The sequence below is a fragment of the Acipenser ruthenus genome, chromosome 3 (genome assembly GCF_902713425.1).
Source record: "Acipenser ruthenus chromosome 3, fAciRut3.2 maternal haplotype, whole genome shotgun sequence".
Taxonomy (NCBI): Eukaryota; Metazoa; Chordata; class Actinopteri; order Acipenseriformes; family Acipenseridae; genus Acipenser; species Acipenser ruthenus.
In genome coordinates, this window is record NC_081191.1 from 55,677,002 (window position 1) to 55,699,626 (window position 22,625).

Genomic DNA, 22,625 nt, shown 5'->3' on the forward strand with positions numbered 1-22,625 from the left:
GTTTCCCTGAATCAGCAGTTGTAAAGCTCTGTGGGATGAAAATACAGTACACAAGTACGTTCTCCATTTTTCCACTGCCCAAACACAAGCAAGTGCCTCCTTCTCAACTGTTGACTATTGCGCTCAGCAGCAGACAGAGTGCGTGAAGCAAACGCTACTGTATGTTCAGTTCCATCCGGGTGTATCAGAGTGTGACAGGCTGACCTGGGTAAGGAGACTCAGAGTCAGGATGTGCATGGAAAATAAAAGACTTTTAATTAAACAAAATACACAAAACAAAAGGCACGATGGCCAAACAAAAAGACAAACACAAAACAGGCTTTAAACACGAACTATACAACAAAGAACCACTCACTCTCTCACACACGTCTTCTCACTCTCACAAACATTCACCAACTAACATACCCAACCACTCCCTTTTATACAGGTGCCTGGGCTAATTGGGCAATTCGCCCCTCATTAGCCCAGGCACATTCCACACATTCCTCACACAAACTCACTCACTGAACCCACACCCCAAACTCACTCATATCCACTCTAAACAATACAAAAACACAAAACCACCACAAAATAGGCTGCACCCCATCACACAGAGTTAAAACTGCACCCAAGCCATATTCTGAAGCATCGGTAGAAACTAACGCTGGCAAAGCAGGGTCGAAAATAGCAAGTGCGGAGCTGAGCACAATCAGGTGTTTAATTTGCTCAAAGCTGCAGTGTGCATCATTAGTCCATACAAATTCTCTCCTTTCTGAGACAAGCACGCATTGCTTCAACCATAGTGGCATAATTCGGCAAGAATTTTGAGTACCACAAGCTAAGTCCCAGAAAAGAATGCAGTGTAGATGCATCAGCTGGGGCAGGTGCATTAAAGATAGCAGCGACATGTTCAGTGTCAGGCAGTAGACAGTTTGCAGTGATCACATGACCGAGAAAGCGTAGGACTGTCCTGTTGAAAAGTACATTTCTCAGCATTGAGTTGTAATCCTGACTCTTTCAGTCGATGTAAAACAGCCTGCAGGTTACGATCATGACTTACTAAATCAATAGTAGAAAAGACCGTGGCACCTCAGAGTTCAGAAAACAGCTCTTCAATGTGTGGAAGCGGGTAGCTATCAATAATAATTGCCTTGTTAGGTTCATGCAAGTCCACACACAACCTAATGTCTCCATTAGAATAGGTGAAACTCAGGGAGACGCATCAATACACTCTATGATGTCAGCATCCAGCAATCATTGTATTTCAGCCGAGACTGCACTTTTGACAGATAGTGGCAGGCGGCGTAACTTTTGTTGCATGGGAGTCATGGTAGTATGAATCTTAACACAGTGCACAAAACCTTTTGCGCATCCCACTGTCTTAGGTTTACTGGCAGCAGACAACTGTAACACTTGTGCAGGCAAAGTAGATTTGGAAGACAGAACTGTATTCCCTGAAATTTGTAAATGTAAAGCAGTTACCAAGTCCATGCCTAGTAAGGGAGTACCTAGATTGACGATATAGAAAGTTGCTGGAGCGGTTATGTCATTGTGCAGGACTTTGGCGGAAAGACAACAGAGCACAGGTAAGTCCGTTTTTGTATAGGAAACAAGTTTCAGTGTAGGTGGTGTCAGAGGAGAGTCACTGAAGTAACGCAGGTAAAGGCTTTCAGGCAGGACTGATACAGAAGCGCCAGTGTCAACAACAAGGTCAATAGGGTACGCAATTGCATCTGACGTTTGAATAGTACACTATTTTATTTATTTTCTGCGCAGTGTCATGTAAGCACAGGATTGTAAGCTCTGGAACTTCCACTTCATGCACTGGGAGTTTCTGGGCTGAACGGCACACTCGAGCAAAATGTCCCATTTTACCACAGTTCTTACATTTAGCTTTCAGAGCCGGACACCCAGAAGCATTCGCCGGTTGGTTTACCGAGCCACAGCGGAAACAAGCACGAGATTGCTGACATTGCTTTAAAGCAGAGCCGGTGCTTGTATTTGGTTTATGATGAAACTGCTTGTCTCGATGTTTAGGTTTGTAAGGTTTTGCCTTTACAGCTTGCACTGATTGCTGACGCCCTGGTACGATAGACTACGCATGGTCTAAGGCGGACTCAAGCTGGCATGCTAGTTGTATGGTTTTCTCTAAAGTGAGGTTTTGTTCCAACAAAAGTCGTTCGCGAATTCGTGTACATGATGACTTGTCAACAATCTGATCCTGAAGCATTTCATCAGCCTTATCAGTCACAAGTAACAAGAAGTTCACGTAATGCAGCAATGTATTGTACTATGCTTTCCTCAGGCCTCTGGGCCCTCTGTCCAAATTTATGGCGTTCGACCACAACATTCACTTTAGGATTAAAGTAGTTTTTTTTTAATTTGGCAACATCATAAGTGGTAGCTGTGTCTGGCAACGTGTAAAAGATCTGCTGTCCTTCTGCACGTTTTCTTGTCTCAGGCCATTCATCCCCCGTAGAATTGATAACAAGTAGGTAGTGATCAAACATCTTCATCCATGTCGGGAATGGAATTGCAGGCTCCCCAACACAAGGAAGAAATAAAGCAGGTAGCAGAACAGCAGCCGTAGCCATCCTCGTCGCCAATTTGTAGTGACCGGGCAAGTAATTAGTAAGCACGAGACAGGAGTAAGAAAAGCAAAGTACGTTTATTCTTCTGCCATCTTAGCACACATTCCTTTTACGCAGCAATTGTAACATTCATGTATGTAATTCACTACTAGCGCCCTCAAGTGGACAAATCTGAATATTATTATTTAAGTTTGTAGACACAACAACTATGCCTCCGAAAAGATAATAATTTCATGTTGCAACAAAGCTGGAAACTGTTTTGATTGTTTGAAAACAGCAGTAACACAGGCATGTCTCTGTCGTGATTTCCATTACACGAGAGTAGATGTTAAAACTGCTGATTTGAACTCGGCTCTCGCCAAGATAAGCACCGACTAAGACGTAGCTTTACAGTAAACTAATGTAATCCATATGTGTCTCCATCCATTTACGTTTCCTTCCATATGATGATGTAGATATCCTTCTGTCTGGTGTTAATGGCTGAAATGTAATGCTGGCTCCAGGGATCAGCTTATTTTGCCTCCCTGGCGCATCAGCACACACAACGGCTGCGATGCTGGCTCCAGGGATCAGCTTATTTTGCCTCCCTGGCGCATCAGCACACACAACGGCTGCGATGCTGGCTCTGGGGATCAACCACAGTACGGCCTCCCCAGCGCATCAGCATGACAACCGTCTGGATTGAGTTAAGTAGGGTACATCTCTGGGGTCTTCAAGTGGGCACCTTCCATCCTCAGTGTTTCGTCGACTAGCCCACGACACCTCAAGAGGGCTCGACGGTGATTCTGGCGTCCCAGCATCACCCCCCTCCGTCCCCCACTCAACTCAGCCCAGCTTACTTACCTGTACATCAGCGTTTCTTTCTTTCTATTGTGCTTGAGATCCCCAGCCAGAATCTTTCCGTCTCAACCACAGCCAGTTGCTGCTCCTCTCTGCTGCTTCAGATAAGTTCTTCACTGTGCGACGCAACTTTTGGCCACTGAATCCGACGTCTCTTAGAAACCGGGTTGTAGAGTGTGCCACAAATCCTCGACAACCCACTTCCACTGGGTAAACCCGGACTCTCCATCCTCGCTGTTCCGCTTCAGTGGCTAGTTGAGCATACCGCAGTTTCTTCCTCTCATACGCCTCATCTACAGCATCCTCCCATGGCACTGTTAACTCTATCAGGTGAACAAGGCGTGCTGATCCAGACCACAAGACAATATCTGGTCGAAGGTTAGTGGTGGCAATCTCAGGTGGAAAAATAAGCCGTGGACCAACATCTGCCAGCATTTTCCAGTCTCTAGCAGCTTCCAGTTGTCCTGGCGAGGATTGGTTTTAACACCTTTTCTTGGTGGTTGCTCTCCTGGGCGGAGGAATGTTGTCTTTTGTGTGTAATGTTTTGATGGAACAGGTGGCAACTTATTGGTCATGTTACGCTTGTCTTCCAATGCTAAGGCCAAACATCGCAGCACCTGGTCATGGCGTCAAGTAAACCATCCTTGGGTAAGAGCCACCTTACATCCTGTCAAAATGTGCCTTAATGTTGCAGGTGATGAACACAAAGGACATGAGGGATCCTCTCCTACCCAGAGGTGTAGGTTCTGTGGTGATGGGAGAACATCATATGTTGACCTGATGAGGAAACTGATCCTACTCTGTTCCATTGACCATAGGTCTTGCCAGCCAATCTTGCGTTGTTCCACACTCTCCCATCTCATCCATTCTCCCTGCTTGGCCTGGGAAATGGCCTTTATACACCTTATCCTCTCCTCCTGCTTTTGCACCTCGTTGACTACCAGCTTCCTCCTTTGAGCTAGGGCTGCCCTGTGCCATGTAGGAGGAGCTGAACTGAGACCAAGACCCCCTCTTCCATGCTGAACTTGCCCCAATATCACCAATTCGAAGGGCAGCCTTTGCATCTTCCACAGCTTTCTTTGCCGCCCACTTTCTTCCAGTTTTCAACACAGGTGCTGCCTCCCTTACGCATTTGTCGCGTGACTCTACTAATGTCATTTCCAGTCTGACCTTGGCGCACTTAAACTCCTCGGTTAGAGCGGAGACTGGTAGCTGCAGTATTCCTTTACCATAAAGTCCCACTCTGCTGAGGCAGTGTGGAACTCCCAACCATTTCCTGATGTATGAACTGATTCAAGCTTCCAGCTTCTCTACTGTTGTCAAAGAAACCTCATACACAGTCAGTGGCCACAGCAACCTCGGCAGTAGACCAAACTGAAAGCACCAGAGTTTTAGTTTGCCTGGTAGAGCGCAGCTGTCTATGCTCTTCAACCCTTCCACTGCTTGTTGTCTAACTTCTCCCACATGAACTGTGTCCTTTAGATCCCCGTCGTACCATCTCCCAAGACTCTTCACTGGCTTCTCAGACACTGTTGGTATTGCCTCACCATTAATGAAGAATGTTTTATCTACTACTTTGCCTTTAATTATAGAGATGCTCCTTGATTTAGTGGGCTTGAATTGCATTCGTGCCCATTCAATGTTATTGGTTAATTTGCCCAATAACCGATTACTGCAGGCTACTGTTGTAGTCATGGTTGTCATGTCATCCATGTATGCTCGAATTGGTGGTAGTCGCATTCCAGAAGCCAAGCGCTCTCCTCCTACTACCCATTTTGATGCCCTAATGATTACTTCCATTGCCATGGTAAAAGCCAGTGGAGAAATGGTGCATCCTGCCATTATTCCAACCTCTAGGCATTGCCATGTAGTGCTGAATTCTGAAGTTGAAAAACTAAATTGCAATATCTCCAAAGTAGGCTTTCACTAAATTTGTTATTGTCATCGGTACACTAAAAAACTCAAATGCTGCCCAAAGAAGTTCATGTGGTACTGAACCATATGCATTAGCCAAATCCAGGAATGTCACATGGAGCTCCTTCCTCTCCTTTTTAGCTGATTGAATTTGTTGCCAGATCACATTGATGTGTTCTAAGCATCCTGGGAAACCTGGAATGCCCGCTTTTTGTATTGAAGTGTCAATGAAGCAGTTCTTTAATAGGTAACTTGACAATCTCTGAGCAATAATGCTGAAGAAAATCTTGCCTTCTACGTTTAATAGGGAAATATGACGAAACTGACTGATGCTTGTAGAATCTTTTTCTTTAGGTATAAAGACTCCACCTGCTCGGCGCCATGCTCTTGTTACAACCTGTTTTTCCCATGCCACTTTCATCAATTTCCACAGAATTCGTAGAACTCCTGAAGCACTCGTGTACACTCTGTACGGAACTCTATTAGGCCCTGGAGATGATGAAGCCCTTGCTTTTTTCACAGCTTGCTCTACTTCTTTCCACTTAGGTGCACAGTCCTCCATTTGGTATTCTGGTGGATTGATAGGTGGGATGCCTGACGGAATTGACATAGGCTCCTGCCTTTTTGAATCTGTATGTGTTTCCTCCAAATATCTCTCCAGCTCAACCTTAGATGCTTTTAGTGTGCCATTCTTCTCACTGGTGAATAACTTCTTTACAAATTTGAATGGGTCTTTATAAAAGTTAGCTCTCGCACGCTCCTTCTTTTTGTAGCTTTTCCGTAGGCGCTCAGCTCTGCGCAATGTTGCAAGCTTATCTTTTATGACCCTTTGTAAGAGATTGAGTCCCTCCTTCTGACTTTGTTCTGCTCTTCTCCATTGCTTCCTCAGCTGTCTCCTTTCTCTAACTAAGCGTTCAATCTCCTGCTGCCGTCTAGACTTTCCAGGAATAGTTTGTACATTTTCCTTCCTTTTTTCAACTCCAAACCTCTCACTTCCATATGCGTAGATGATGTCCCCAAATTTATCCAGCTTCTTTTCAACTGTTCCACTTAATCTTTCCAATGCAAAGCAGAGATCTGTGTTTACTGTGTCCCATGCAGTTTTCTCACAAGCTCTTGGCCATTTAACTCCAGGCTTGTGCCTGTTGAGGTTCTTTTCTCTCTTATGCTGGTTTGTCTGACCGGGTTCACAAGGATCATTAGGTTCATCACTAACTGTGTCCATGCAAGTCCTCTTCACGTCTATGACAGGGGTGCTGATATCCTGCGAACTGTGGTTTGCTTCCTGTCGCTGGATTTCATTCGACTGACTTGACTGACTTCGTAAGACGTACTGATCAATGCGAGGCCCTTGTCCCTTCTCCCTCAAGCATTTCATTCTCCCTTGATGAATCTTCAAACCCCTGACCGTTGTCGCCTTGCTCCAGCCGCCGACACAAACCTGGAGTTCCATGTCTTTGCTAACTGCTAACTGATCTTGAACTAGTCTTTTGTGAAGTACTCTCCATACTCATATCCGTTTCCGTTCCTAAGTCGTTAACCATGTTGTCCAACGTTGAGTCATCTTCCGCCCCCGCTCTCGCAGACTCTAGGGGTATTTTTCTCTTTAATTTCTTAGAAACCTTGGATGGGTGTCTCCAGCATCCTGTAAACACAGAGCTGGATACTGCCGACAAGGGTCGCTAACCCTTACCAGCCCCAATGGGGTCTCTTTCCTCCTGTCAGCTGTCTCTCCAGGCTGAATATAGGTTGTCAAAAAACACTTTTTTGGCTTGTTAAGCAACCATGCGGCAAAGCAAAATTGATTAAAGAAAAAAAAAACTTGAGAATCTGATTAACATTTCATGTCAAACTTTTCATGTCAGGATGATTTGGAATAAAAGATCATTTTGGATTAAGATTTGCTGCACTTTGAAACGATTTGTGTCAGATTGATTTTGAATAAATGTTCAGCTTAAATTCGGGATTTCTGTACTGCGTTTTAATTCTTTAACGAATAGGATAAAGCAAAGGCAGAATACTGCATACATGAGACGAACAGGTACATGTAATTCTACCTGTATTCACAATCTCATCTCGTTCATTTTGATTGTCCTTTCGCTATAACAAACCCCTTGATATAATGAACAAAAGGCTTGGACCTCAACAGGTTCGTTATAACAAGGGTGTACTGTAATTTACAAAACACAGTTGCCTTGATCATCAGTGGCCTTGTCGCATACAATGAAAACAGACTCAGAATCATTCATTTTGCCATTTAAATATTCTTTGTGAGCTGCATACACTGTAGGGAGATACTGTCGTCTGAGTGTCACTGCTAGGCATGGCTGCACAACTTTGGATTTTTTTTTTCATTCAAAAAATATATATTTCATTGACCAGCCGTTATCGGTATGTTCGCCGCACAAAGGCTTCCACTAATTCAAACATGTTGACATTACGTGTTTCTCCACTTTCTCTGCTCTTTTTAAACAATCCTGTAATTGTGACCTGCTTGGTAATTGTTCAGCCTGAACTTCAAGTTTGATTTTCTTGTTTTTGTGTACTGCGCTGTCAAGATGCTTGTCAATAATACCTTTTCTTAGAATCTAAGAAAAGGTATTATTGACAGTTGATCCTGGACCATGTACAGCTATTGTAGCGCTGCTTCTAATTGATAAAAGTATGAAATGAACAGGGGAGGTGAAGAGTAATGTAAAATACTGTAAGGGAAATAGAATGGTAGGCAGTCAAACATGATTTTTGTGAAATTTGTGATATTGCGAATTTTCCGGGGCCCTAAATATAAGCCTAGTATGATCTGTGCTCAATCTTTTTTTTTTAACAATAGGACTACAGCACTGTACCATGCTACCCTTAAGCAATCTTGCTATAGCCTGTATACTTCTTACTCTCTTTGTCCCTTCCCCTTTTGAATAAATCTTACTTATAGTGAGATAATGCCCCCAGCGTAGTTGTGTTATTATGTAGCTGTGCTACAGTGTGTCTGTCATGTGACCCTCGCTGCTCTGAACCATTTCCCTACAGATACAGAGACTCTGTGTTCAAAAGCACAGCAAAGCTTTTTCACATAAATGCAGACAAATAATAATCACCCACACAAGGCTATGTTCTGTCCCTGCTGTAGTCATTCACTCCTGCAGAGCGAAAGCCTGCCTCTCAGACGGCATTGCCTAACGACCAGGGAGGGATTCACATCAATTTCCAGCAGTGCTCCCAGCCTGTCCCTGCGCACACATACACACAAATTGCATTCTGGATCCTCAATCTTTTCACAATGAACGAGCCCTCTGAGACGTCTTGGGAAAGGAGCTAGGAATCGTATATGCAGTGGAGGTAGGTAGCAATTTTTTTTCTTAAATATCCTTTGTTTTCATTTCCCTGTTTGCATTGTTAGTTGTCTAGTGACTCTGCCAGTCACTAGGTGGGGGTAGCCCCACCATCTGTTTAGAAGTGTGTATCTGGATATGTATCTTCACGGCTGATACAATAGCACCTAAGATTTAGAAAAAACCTGACAGACCTGTGCTCCCCTGAACTCCCTTTTGCATTTATTAGTATGGTTAAGACACCACACTGCAATTTCTCAAATGGCTGAAAGAATCTTTAGGTACACGTTTGTATTTATTTGTTTTTTGTATACACTGCATCCAAAATACTGCAGTGTTACTAGTGGGGCACTTTTTTGTATGGGGAATTCATCAGTGGGCATTTTATGTGTATTTTGATAGTTACAGTACATATTATGTCAACTTTAAGCAGTTAAATATATCACTAAATTCCTACTCTCCTGAGCCCCAGCATGTGTTGGAGGGTAAATATGTACTGCCGACTCAGTCATAGTGGAAAATTAAATGCCCCTCAGAAGACTATTGTTACCTGCAGAGTGCCTGCAGCTTTGGGCATTATAGGTAACAATAGTCTTCCCTCAGGTCAATAATTTTCCACTATAGCCCTCCTCTCCAGCACATATTTAACATATGAATCAGTCAAGAAAATAAGGGATGCAAGGTTGGATAGTAAATACGACTTTATATATTTTGTTTAAATATAGCTGATACAGCATATGTAAATAAATAAATAAATGACAAATAAATAACAGAAAATGTTTTTGAAGTTCATACCCCATACAGTAGTTATAAAAGTTTTTCTGGCATCCATCTCTCCGTGCAGCTTGTTGACTGCTGCATATTCCAGTTTATATCCCCTCCGTCCCGGCCGAGCATCTTTCTTTTGTAGTATGTTTTGTAATTTATTTTCTGTTAAATCACAGAATCGGTGTTCAGCCATTTTCTCTTGTTGTGAGTGCAGGGGAGAAGGGCATTCGTTTGAAAAGGGGTGGGACTAACAGTGATGTGAACGCAGTAGGGATTCAAGGAAATGCATGCACATGGATTATGGGAGTGGTTGACAAGTACTGATTAAAGGAGAAACCTCAAAATGGAACGAGGTAACCGGTGGAGAACCACAAGGATCAGTATTAGGTCCTCTGCTCTTCCTAATCTACGACTTAGATTCTGGTGAAGTAAGCAAACTTGTTAAATTTGCAGATGACACAAAAATAGGAGTGGCAAACACCGTAGCAGCAAAGGTCATTCAAAATGCTCTAGACTGCATTCAGAACTGGGCAGACACATGGCAAATTACATTTAATATAGAAAAGTAAGGTACTGCATGCAGGTAATAAAAATGTCCATTATAAATACCATATGGGAGCTACTGAAACTGAAGAAGGAATCTATGAAAAAGATCTAGGTGTTTATGTTGACTCAGAAATGTCTTCATCTAGACAATGTGGGGACGCTATAAAAAAAAGTCTAACAAAATGCTTGGATATAGTGAAAGTGTTGAATTTAAATCAAGGGAAGTAATGTTAAAACTTTACAATGCATTAGTAAAACCTCATCCAGAATATTGTGTTCAGTTCTGGTCACCTCGCTGCAAAAAGGATATTGCTGCTCTAGAAAGAATGCAAAGAAGAGTGACCAGAATTATTCCTGGTTTAAAAGGCATGTCATATGCAGACAGGCTAAAAGGATTGAATCTATTCAGCCTTGAGCAAAGAAGACTACGTGGCAATCTGATTCAAGCATCCAAAATTCTAAAAGGTATTGACAATGTCGACCCAGGGGACTTTTTCGACCTGAAAAAAGAAACAAGTACCAGGGGTCACAAATGGAGATTAGATAAAGGGGTATTCAAAGAGAAAATTGGAGGCACTTTTTTTACACAGAGAATTGTGGGAGTCTGGAACCAACTCCCCAGTAATGTTGTTGAAGCTGACACCCTGGGATCCTTCAGGAAGCTGCTTGATGAGATTCTGGGATCAATAAGCTACTAACAACCAAACTAGAAAGTTGGGCCGAATGGCCTCCACTTGTTTGTAACCTTTCTTATGTTCTTATGACAGACAGAGACTACTGCACGGTGGTTTAAGGATGTCAGGGCAATACTTAAATCTATTTTTGCTCATATAATGATGTTTTAACCAGTCATAGGCCAGTATTTCCAACCACTGATTGGTGGCGGGGTAGCACCGCTATATTTAGGGTTGAGTAGGGTGTACTTTAATAACTTTGCCGTGGTTTGTTGGAATTGCCCACAGATTTGCATGTTCCATTGACTTGCAATGTTGTGAAAGCGTGGGGAGTTTCATGACGCCACCTTGTGCAGTTTCTGAGATCTGAATACCCGTTTTTTAGTAAAAGTTCCTTTTTTCCCCCTTTTTTTGCTGTCATGTACAGGCTACACATTACTGAATTTCTGCACCAAACCGAGTAAGGTACACATGGTCTGTGCTGAGGTAGGGCCTTTTGAGGGTTTGGTGAAAAAATATGAAACGGTTCCTGAGTTATTAATAATAAAAAGATAACCGCCTAGAATCTGGGACTTTGTTAAATCCTCTTAGCAAGGAATCCCTCCCCTGAAGGAGTGTGCTTGTTACACAAGCAGTTTTAACCAAATTTATAGCTTGCTTGAATGCTAGCGAGATATCCAGCACATTTAAAACAATCTGCGTGAAGTTTTAATTTCTGTTCAATGACGATCTTTTGATTTAGCAGGTTTATTACTGTCTCATTTTTCATGAATTAAAATTCCAGATTAAAATGTTAGGTTACTAACCATAACCCTGGTTCCCTGAAAGAGAAGACGACCACCAGCGAACATTATGTAAGGGATATGCCTGCCCATTGGGTAGGTAATTGCTGAGCTCTCTATACCAGAGCTGCCGATAGGCCCCTTCCTGGGATGATGCACTCTGTCCCGCCCACCGAGGGATTAAAACCATCATCCTGAGGAAGCCAGTTCTCTTTTTCCATCAAACTCGTGAGGGTGACTGATGCTACCTCGCAGTTGGTGGTCATCTTCTCTTTCAGGGATCCAGGGTTACGGTAAGTAACCTAACGTTCCCTTTCAATTCGAAGATGACCACCAATGACATTACGTATGGGATAATGTATACCAGAGCCGTTGCGAGGGAGAAGGAACGGCAGCATATGAGGGATGCATCAGAACCGCATAACCCCAGAGTTAGCGGTGTGAGCTTACACCCTCAAGGACCCTCATGCCTAACGAAGGCAGAGCAGGATCTACCACATTAAGGCGGTAGAACCTGGAGAAAGTATGCAGCGCAGCCCAGCTAGCCGCAGTACAAATATCGGACAGCGAGGCCCCTCTGAAGAGGGCCCAAGATGTAGCCAACCCTCTAGTGGAGTGTGCGGCTACCCTCCCAGGTGGGGGCAAGCCAGCACCATCATAAGCAGTTGAGACTGTGTCCACAATCCAATGTGACAGACGCTGCTTTGAGAGGGGCTGTCCTAGGGTTCGTGTCCCGTGACAGACAAAGAGCTGGTCTGACTGAAGCAGAGCTCGTGTCCTATCCACGTAGCATCTCAATGCCCACACTGGGCAGAGGAAATTCAATCTCTCATCCTCCGTTGGAGCAAACGGTGTTGGATGGAAGGACTCCAGTTCCACAGACTGATTAATGTGGAAGGCTGTGATCACCTTGGGGAGGAAAGCAGGGTTGTGCGCAGAGACACCCTGCTGCCATCCTCCCAAATACGAATGCAGGAGTTGTGCACAGACGGCATGGCATGCAGAAACAGCCATTAAATACACCTTCAAAGTGGAAAGTGACCTACCAGCATCAAGCAGTTCTTGCAGAAACTGTAAGATGACTGCCGAAGTGAAGAGATCAACCTGCACTTTCCCGAACTGTTCCCAAATGCGCGCCATTATCTGAGGGTGGAGTCGCCACTCTGACAGATGCGGACCCTTCCTGGAGAGAAGGTCCGCTGCCCAGTTCACCTCTCCGGGAATGTGCGCCGCCTGCACGGACAACAAGTTCCTCTGAGACAATGTTAACCCTTTGCGGTCCTATGTCGGACCTGGTCCGACATTGCAATTATTCCTAACCGGTCCAATGTCGGACTATGCCCGACATCATCAAAAAGACGCAAAAAATGGGTTTCTAGTTATTTTATCTCCGGACAAAGTCGAGAAAACCATTCAATGGTCGAGTGGGAGCGACAGGAGCCGAGACAAGCCGAAAACAGAAAAAAAGGGCGTATCTCATGAATAGTCATACTTGCCCCTGGGATCAGATAACAGCGGCCATAAGGAAACACGCTGCCTGCTAATGCATCAGCGCTCAGAGAATATCACGGACATTTGCAGAGCTTGTTTCAGATGTTATAGTAATAAAATAATGACTTGGATCGCATTATTGAGGTGTTTGGTGATAAAAACGAGTGATCAGGAGATGATTGATCGGTATGTACGACTATTATTATTATTATTATTATTATTATTATTATTATTATTATTATTATTATTATTTATTTCTTAGCATATGTGAAAGCCATAGCGAACGAAAGGGTGGGGCGGGGCTGGAGATGCCTAGTGAGTACTTTGTTGATATGCAGGGCCTTTTAACCCATGTGCCGCAGTACCGAAGCACCGGGGAGGCAGCTACGCAATTGTGCCTACCCTAACCATGCGGTCACACACCTGGTCAGCGCGTAGCGTGCACTAGGGGGAAACAAGGGCCGAAACCGCGGTGGGCGAGTTGAAGCAGACAGCAAAGAACCACAGTAGAATAGATAGATGGGGAGAGCACACTGTTTGTTTACAAGGCCCGACTCACTGAGGTGGGCGGGCCTATGCAGCCGGCGAGGTCTACTCGACAGCAGGGATACGGCAAGGCCTAGCCCCGTGGAGGAACTGTGTACTCTCAAGAAATAAATAGACAACCACTCATGCACAGGCAGTCACTCACACACAACGGACAGATAACAAAGAGCGGCCTACCACACAAGCGAGGAGGTCGCTGAAAGACAGGAAAGTGAAAGGCTTGTTCTTTTCAAAGGAATCCCAGGAAGGGGCCTATCGGCAGCTCTGGTATAGAGAGCTCAGCAATTACCTACCCAATGGGCAGGCATATCCCATACATAATATTCGTTGGTGGTCGTCTTCGAATTGAAAGGGAACGGCTGATTGTCTACCTTTACTTGTAAGCCTGTGTTTTTTCATTCTTTTCGTCAGTAAAATCATTAGAAAAGTGTTAAAGAATAGAATTTGTTTTTCCGTTTTATAACAAAAAAAATGCATGTTGTCCTCTTAATAGACAACATTTTTGTGACATTTTCAACGGAGATGCAGAATCGCATTGTAAGTGCAGTTTAAGATTACATTTAATAGAATCATTTTATACCTGCTGTTTAACACCAAAAAAGCAGTAAAAAAATATATTGCAACTGAGGTTTAACAGTAGCCGATAATATAATCACATTGTAACTATAGATGAACACTAGACTGTAATAAAATGACATTGTAACTGCAGTTTTACACTGGACTGAAATAATCATTGTAACTGCAGTTTAACACCACAATGTAGTAAAATTCCACTGGAACTACAGTCTAACACCACACTGCAGTAAAATCACACTGTAACTGCAGTTTAACATAACATTTAATAGAATCACTTTTTAAAAAGTTCTGACTTTAGTGAAGAATCAGCAATATGTTAAATCCTTGCTCTCAATTGTAAAAACAATTGTTTACATTTATGTTTCACGCTCATTTTTTTTACTGTCAATGAAGAGTGCATTATAACTGTTTCATTAATAGATAATAATTAAATAAGTTTTTATGGACAAAACATGATGTATTTTGAGACCTTGTGAAATTAACTTTTTGTCTTGTCCATTAAAACCTGTTTAAACTGACATAAAGGGCTACTACATTGCGTAAAGTCACTTATGTTGTCTAGTGTGGTTTCACCTTAAGAAACGCTTAATTTCTTGCCTTACAACTGTGCATCATAGATTTCAAAAACTATGTAGATACAAACGATCAACATTGTTTTACTATTTTGCTAGAATTACTGAGTTTCCACTCTTTGCATTAACATGTCTAATAAAATGCAGCAGTCATGTATGGAACACCTCCACAGAAGTGGTGTAGTTTATAATGAAAATAAAAAAGTCTCCTCAAAAAGCAAGGAAATTCATTGCAAAAAAACTATGTTAATGCAGCAGTTAGGGTTGAACTCACAAAATGTATATCCATGGCTACAGCACCAGTGGACCATGTGATGGATGTCTCTTGTGTCATCTGGAAAGAGTTGCTTGTTCTATGTCTTACCTGATGATGGTAGTCTGCGGTTGCTTGTGTTGTCTGGTTCCCTTGGCTGCTTGTGTGGGGGTGGGAATGGTGAGTTAGGGTTAAAACTCTATGTGGCAGGCTGGCTCGCAGTGGTGACGTCACGGACCAGGAAGTAACTGAAACCAAAACAATGGATGGGCGGGTGAAGCTGAATGCTATGGCACTCAGCTGGATTTATTAACAAACAAAACAAAATGAAAGATTTAAACAAACAACAAAACAGAAAACAAAAAGGCACAAGGGCCAAACGAATAAACAAATACTGTTTAGTAGTCGTATTTAAATGTCGTTATTTCTCCTCGTGCGCTCTCTCTGCTCCCCGTACTCTCCTCTGTACACTCCACCCTGCAGCACGGACAGCTGCAGGTTCTTATACTCTGGCCGAGGGGTTAACTGGCTGTTAATTATCTTATTACCCCTCGGCCACAGTCTGCACGCGTTTGGTAAGGATGCATGACTGCCAGCTAGTTAAATAATCAGTAGCTGATCAGTCATGCATCCTCACAGGGTTTTTAAATTATAAATATAAAAAACAATAAAAGACGCAGCGCTTTTATCCGCGCCACAAACAAAAATACAAATAATAATACATAGGGGCGGGACACTCCGCCACACCCTAACACCACATTTCCTTGCTTTTGTGGTGATGAGTTCAACCCTAACTGCTGCATTAACGTAGTTGTTTGCAATAAGATATTAGCAGTGTGGAGTAGTGGTTAGGGCTCTGGACTCTTGACTGGAGGGTCGTGGGTTCAATCCCAGGTGGGGGACACTGCTGCTGTACCCTTGAGCAAGGTACTTTACCTAGATTGCTCCAGTAAAAACCCAACTGTATAAATGGGTAATTGTATGTAAAAATAATGTGATATCTTGTAACAATTGTAAGTCACCCCGGATAAGGGCGTCTGCTAAGTAATAAAAATAATAATACTATCACATTATTTTTACATACAATTACCCATTTATACAGTTGGGTTTTACAGCAGCAGTGTCCCCCACCTGGGACTGAACCCACGACCCTCCGGTCAAGAGTCCAGAGCCCTAACCACTACTCCACACTGCTGCCCGACTATGTTTTAATTGCATGATACATATTTAAATACTATATATTACACATTCATTTAGTCCCTTTCGGTGTATCCTTTTTAAGTACTGGAAACGCTGAAATAATAATAATAATAATAATAATAATAATAATAATAATAATAATAATAATACAGTTATTAATGTTAAATGCACTGCATGCTGTGGGATTCTTTGCCACATCTATTGGCCATATTCCGCTGTTGTTGTTTTAAAACATGGCATTCAGCAAAGGAGCCTTGTGTGGAACTTCTTTACCAAAGCAGGAGAAAACTGATTTTGCCAAGGAAATATTTCATTCAATTCCTTGCTTTTTCAGAGAGATTAATACAGATCTTGTGTAAACAGAGTCAAATGATTTTCATATTCGATGAATCCCAAGCAAAGTAGTAGTTCGTACTCATTGCTGGTTTGAATCACTTGCCGTACAACTTGAAGGTGATCATTTGTGCTAAATCCACTCCTGAATCCTGCTTGCTCATTTGATTGTGCCGAGTCAAATTTAAGAATATCTGGATGGATTTATCTTTTAAATCGTCAACAATTTGACAAATACTGACTGCAGCTAATTATTATTTAGATCTTTAACTTGCAAGTACTTCTGGTGGAAATCGGTAGTATTCTGCCAAATCACGTGATAACTCAGAAACTCCTCCCTTTTCACCAACTCCAGTTCTGGGAGAAATCAAGCAAATTGGAGAGCACTCGAGTTGACTGTCCATAGAATTTTTTGGAATTCCGCACGTTGGGCAAATAAAGATGAGACAAATTCAGATTTGAATATATACCATATAAAATACCATATATATATATATATATATATATATATATATATATATATATATATATATATATATATATATATAAAGTTTTATTTGATGAAATATAAGAACTCATAATACTAATTCTCTAAGTATATGGGCATGTTTCATACTCTTTACTTCCCTGACATAATGAGTGGTATGTAATACTAAAAGACTAAAAGCCAGTGCTATATCTGTTTCCCAAGCCGGTCTATGTTTAGAAAAAGGATGATTATCATTTCAGATACATATCAGGTATGTAGCATTTAATTACCGTGAGCCAGCTACAGTTTTGATCCTTGGGAGTGTTCCAGTGCATGTTCCATGTAATGTGTGGTGTGCTGATTCGCACTGAGGAAAATGCTCCTGACACGCAAGTGATACATGGAGACTATCACACTCTGTATTATAGGGTATCCCTGTGAGTATAATTGCAAGGGGATGATTTAAAAAAAGAAAAATTGTTTGCAACTTTTATTAATGTCAATGCTGTATGAATATATGTGCTTTGTTAATGCTTTTTCATTGTTTGTATATTTTCTTCAATATCACAATATAATTGTAGCCTTAAACTGATACTGGCATATGTGGAGTTTTCTAAATCACTTCATACTTTTCATCATAATGCATATAAAGCCTATTTTCTGAATATGTTTTCTTAATTGTAGTTTTTCTTTGAACACAGTCGTTTTTGTTATAGGTATGTACCTTTTTCAAGGTAAACTATTCTTTTTTTAAAGACTAGCTCACCTTGTTTTGATGGTCTCGGCTTACCTTCTTGACAACCTCACCTCCACCCAAAAAATACCAACAAGCACCAAAGGACTAAACCTGATTGTTTATTTAAAAGGTAATGCTTCAAGTGTACTGCAAGGAGCACAGGTTGTAAATGTTCTGCATAGTACAATCAGCCACACTATCCTCAAAAAGATATATTTGTGCACTGCCTACAGTAAATATTTTTGTTTGTTAACATTGTAATGAGACATGCATATTAAATGGATTCTCAGCAGCTTGTGCTTACGTTTGGCCAAAAATAAGCAGAGAAACGGCATTGTGAAAGTAGTGCCAGGCTGTAATGTGTGGTTGGCTTCCAGTTTGACACAGCTGTGGAGTGTAACTTTCAATTTGTCTGCCTGTGTGTATACTGTGTATAGTGGTGGTCATTTTTGTTGCATGGTACTGTATAACGTTTCACAGCAATTCTTTAAAAGGCATTGTAACGGGGTAGTGTTACACACCGCAAAGGCGCGCAATTAATTAACACAAGTTGCTGACACTAGGGTACCAGCAATGGTAGCCCTAGTGTCACATTTAATAAAGAAAACAAAACAAAACAAAGCTAAAAAATAAAAGTTTGCCACGCAAGGCGAGCACTAATCTCACTAAAAGAGACATCCCACTCCAGGAACCTACTACACTACGAAAACCCTCTCTAATATACACTGCTTGGGATCAACCTCCCCTAAACTAAGCAACTTCTGGGCTCCTGGAGTCCCGGCCTTCTCACGGCGACTCCTGCCTCTTCACACAGCCTCGGCTTGGCAGTGCCTTCACGAGCACCATCTTGTAGTTGAAGGGTTTCGTAGTAGTTAATCCTGCCGAGCGGACACTCTCCTGGGTTGTGGTCGTGTGCAGGGGTAGATGCTCCCGGGTTTAGTGCTGGCTCCATAGCTTCAGCTCCCGGGTTAATATGAGTATGCAACACAACACAAAACAAAAGAAAACACAGCACTCTTTCTCTCTGCGTCTGTCTGTATGGCTATGGCTGTGCAGTAGCCTCAAGCTGTAACGCAGACTCTTTTTGAGCTCCATGCAGCCTCCCCGGGCACACACCCCCCCAGCCAATCGGGACTTCCTGATCAGCTCCGCGCCGACTGAGCCTGCCGGCTCAATTAGTTGCTTAGCAACATGTCTCCTGTTGCGCAACCCAGCTGCTTCCATAAAGGCACACATGCACCTAAGAACCAGCGACATGGTCTCCCTGTCACAGTTATTAACACTTTTGAAATAATAAATATCTTACCAGTGTATTGTCCTAGTCTGTGTGTTATTTAGGTTCTCTACTATAGTAATGTCAACAGCTTTTAAAAAGTTTTTTTAAAACCATTACAATGGTGTGCAACTGAAACTTCTGTGCCCTCTGAAACTGAGTTTGTATAACTCACAGTTGCCACTGTTGCAAAGGTGGCAGTTGCACACCCCTAGTGGTAATTTCTATATCTACATTCAGCATTTAATCTAAAATCTACATTCAGCATCTAATTTCAGCATTTCAAAATGGTTTAAAGTAAGCATGGTAAATAATGATCAATCATCATAGATAATGACAGAGAACACACATAAAGGGATATTATGCTTTTTATATTTCCAATCATTCCGAGTGGTATATTCATATTACAATGTAGAGGTCAATGGCTCCTGGGTTCTATTTGCTTGCCATAGATGCAAGTTACTTAGGGGATCGGCCAAAAGTATTACAAATCAGTGCCATCTAGTGATCTGCCACATTGGCTCAAGTTTCCTTTTGTTTCCTTTTGTTTTGCTGACAATGCACAGTAGTGCTCTCAAATGGTGCTGAGACTTTCTTGTATAAAGACACTTTTCTTGTTTTAGCTTATGTTACATATAGCAACTAGAACTGAACAGCAGCTCCTGAACTCATAGTGAAAACCCTTTAAAAATAATCAACACAATGTTTGAAATGTAATTGCAATTAGAATGCTTGCAAAAAAAGAAGACAGTAAAGCCTGGGACAGACAGGCACGCTGCCATTGCTTTCATATGGTGTTGGACAGATCAGTGCGGGACGACACGTGCTTGCCAGGAAAAATCATGAATGAAACTGTTGTCTACGGAGGTGTCCAAGCACCCTGAAGTGTTTGATCCCTCTCATATTTCATAAAAGGACAAGCCTCACTATTTTATGCATCGCCCCTGATAAGCATCCTTTCTGCCTTTTTTTATTATTTCTGCAGTTCACTACTATTTTTACTGAATAACTGGCTGTAAAAGGATATATTTTCTAACACTTTAGTAGTAGGCAACTTGCTGTCAGCAACTTATTGTATGTTTCTTTGCTAAGCTCAGATGGGTCATTTCATACACCTGCATATAGATGACAGAAAAACAACATTGAAAAACAAACGGTGGTTTTATTTAGATTATAATATGGGGGGCATTACAGCTATGGCCAAAAGTTTTGCATCACACCCTATAGAATTAATAATGTTACGTTGACATATTGAAATTACATATCGCTTTGTAGTTTTCCAAAAATTGAAAAATGTGACATTTCAAAATCTAACATGAAATACTGTACTACTATTGTAGTTGCTGGTAGACTTTTGAGATACTATTTTGTAGTTTCTTAGATTGCATGATGTTAAATAAAATATCAAAATTATGTTCATATAGTTTTTTTTTTTTTTTTTAAATTATGTCTGCATCCTAATATTCTACTAGGTGATGCAAAACTGATGCCCATATATGTAAATTCTATTGGACTACATAGCCTAAGGTGTGGTACTGACAACTACTGTACTGTACCATTCCATTTTTCTATATTGTAAGAAAAGTCGGTCGCATAGTGTGTGTCCGGGTGCAGACCAGCGGTATCGCACTGTGAAATTGCCCAGTGGTGCCGCGCTGTGCTTGTCTAAAGAAAGAAATTAAAACAAGCCAAACATACATGCATAAGTATATTCATTACAAAAAATTACAAAAAATAGTTATGTTTTAAGCTTGAAGCCACAAAAGTCAGGAAATTTCTTACAAAAAAATGATCAATGGTGCCGCTTGAAGCCACGAAGGTCAGGGATTGCCATACCTCCCATAACGGCTGCATCCGGGGTAGGCTTTTAGCACAGATACTGAGATGTAATGGGCAGGTAGCATTCCATGATAAAGGGAGCAGTGAAAATGGCAGAGATAAGAAAATGTATTTTAAAACTTGACCAACAACATCTTGGGCTTAAGACAGTGTCATTTGCAGCCACAGCACTTGTCGTTATGTTTTTTTATTGTAGTGATTTAGATCTAGTGTACTAGAGTGGACATTTTGAAAAGTGCTTTGAAACAGACTTTAAAGTTATGAGTGTAAAAAGTCAGGATGCTAACAATGAAAAGAAAAATGACAGATACGTTATTTAACAGTTGTAGCAATACTTGGGGACATATAACGCTGTATTTTTCAGAACCTCGCTTACTCTTTAAATATACAATATGTGAAACATAAGTACTTACATTACATAACAATTGTAAAGTTGTGATGAACCCATTTAGAATTAGGATTGTGTTTCACTTTCCTTCTATACCTTACCAAGCTTCAACATGAGCCTCTACTGTTGTAACCAGTTCCTTGCAAACTCTACCTCTACTGCATCCAGGTGCATATATTAGGCTGCATTTGTCATGTATGCCCACCCAGTGCTGATGTCACTGTAACAAGCTGAAAGGATACGAAGATCCTGCTACCAACTTTACTTTTGTTAACTGCTAGTGTTTACTAGTATCCTATAGTCATCACTGTGTCAACCTCCTGTCACCCTTCACTGCATACAGCATTGCCACAATAAATACTAAGTACATTTCATCAAAACAACCTGAAATTTGGTAGAAAGTCAGATAAAACCAAGAACCTTAACAGTTTTAACTGTAAAAGTACTGAACTGTATTTGATTTTGATTGACATGTTATAATCAAACTTGTTTCATGTGTGTGTCTGATAAATGCAAAGACAATTTAATCAGTGTGTTTAAATGCACATGCTTCCAATATATTTAGGAGAAGTTTCACATTGTCGCTATACAGTAACTGGAGACACATTCTAGGAATATCCATGCTTATCCGCAGTGTATTCATTGTCGCTATACAGTAACTGGAGACACATTCTAGGAATATTCATGCTTATCCACAATGTATTCATTGTCGCTATACAGTAACTGGACACACATTCTAGGAATATCCATGCTTATCTGCAATGTATTCATTGTCGCTATACAGTAACTGGAGACACATTCTAGGAATATTCATGCTTATCTGCAATGTATTCATTGTTGCTATACAGTAACTGGACACACATTCTAGGAATATTCATGCCTATCTGCAATGTATTCATTGTTGCTATACAGTAACTGGACACACATTCTAGGAATATCCATGCTTATCCACAATGTATTCATTGTCGCTATACAGTAACTGGAGACACATTCTAGGAATATACATGCTCATTCACAATGTATTCCTTCAGCAAACAGGATTTTGGAGGGCTGCCCGATGAACCCAGCAGAAGTACTTGGCTGAGGATTCTGGGATGGCACACAGTGAAGCTCACACATAACCTGACCCCGGATCCTCCACCCTCTCGGCATCAAAATCAAACAAACTCTAGGGGCCTGAGAGCTGTCAACATAGAAGGTTGTGGGAGGATGCAGGGTGACATTGAGAAATAGTAGTGCCAGAGGCACTGTGCGTTTGATCACATCCTAGCCCCTAGGATGGGCTTTAAGGCTGCTCGTAAATGGTAACTTATTTTTTGAGAGAAGCGGGAGGGCTGATTGTTGGAGATTTGTTATTGTGTCAAAAGTTTCTGCTCACAGTAGTGCATAGCTGCATTGTCAGAGGATACATGGGAATCATGTATGGCTTTGCTATGAACCCTCACAGTGTCTCTTCGGCAGTAACTTTCTACTAAATTGATGTCCTAAAGGAGGCACACAGATTGCTGTAGGACTGTAATTATTAG

At 41.6% G+C, this 22,625-nt stretch overlaps 1 protein-coding gene across 3 annotated transcripts in view; it reads left to right on the forward strand.

Annotated features, from left to right (window-relative positions):
- The window catches only part of LOC117435366 (phosphatase and actin regulator 1-like), a 254,805-nt gene that overhangs the window by 119,367 nt on the left and 112,813 nt on the right, over positions 1-22,625 (forward strand). The window contains exon 1 of one of the 3 annotated variants that reach the window (XM_034058461.3): positions 8,419-8,660. The exons of the other annotated variants lie outside the window; for them this stretch is intronic. The gene's annotated coding sequence lies outside the window, so the exon portion shown is untranslated. Of the gene's footprint in view, positions 1-8,418; positions 8,661-22,625 lie in introns of those variants that run through there. 3 annotated transcript variants of the gene reach the window in all.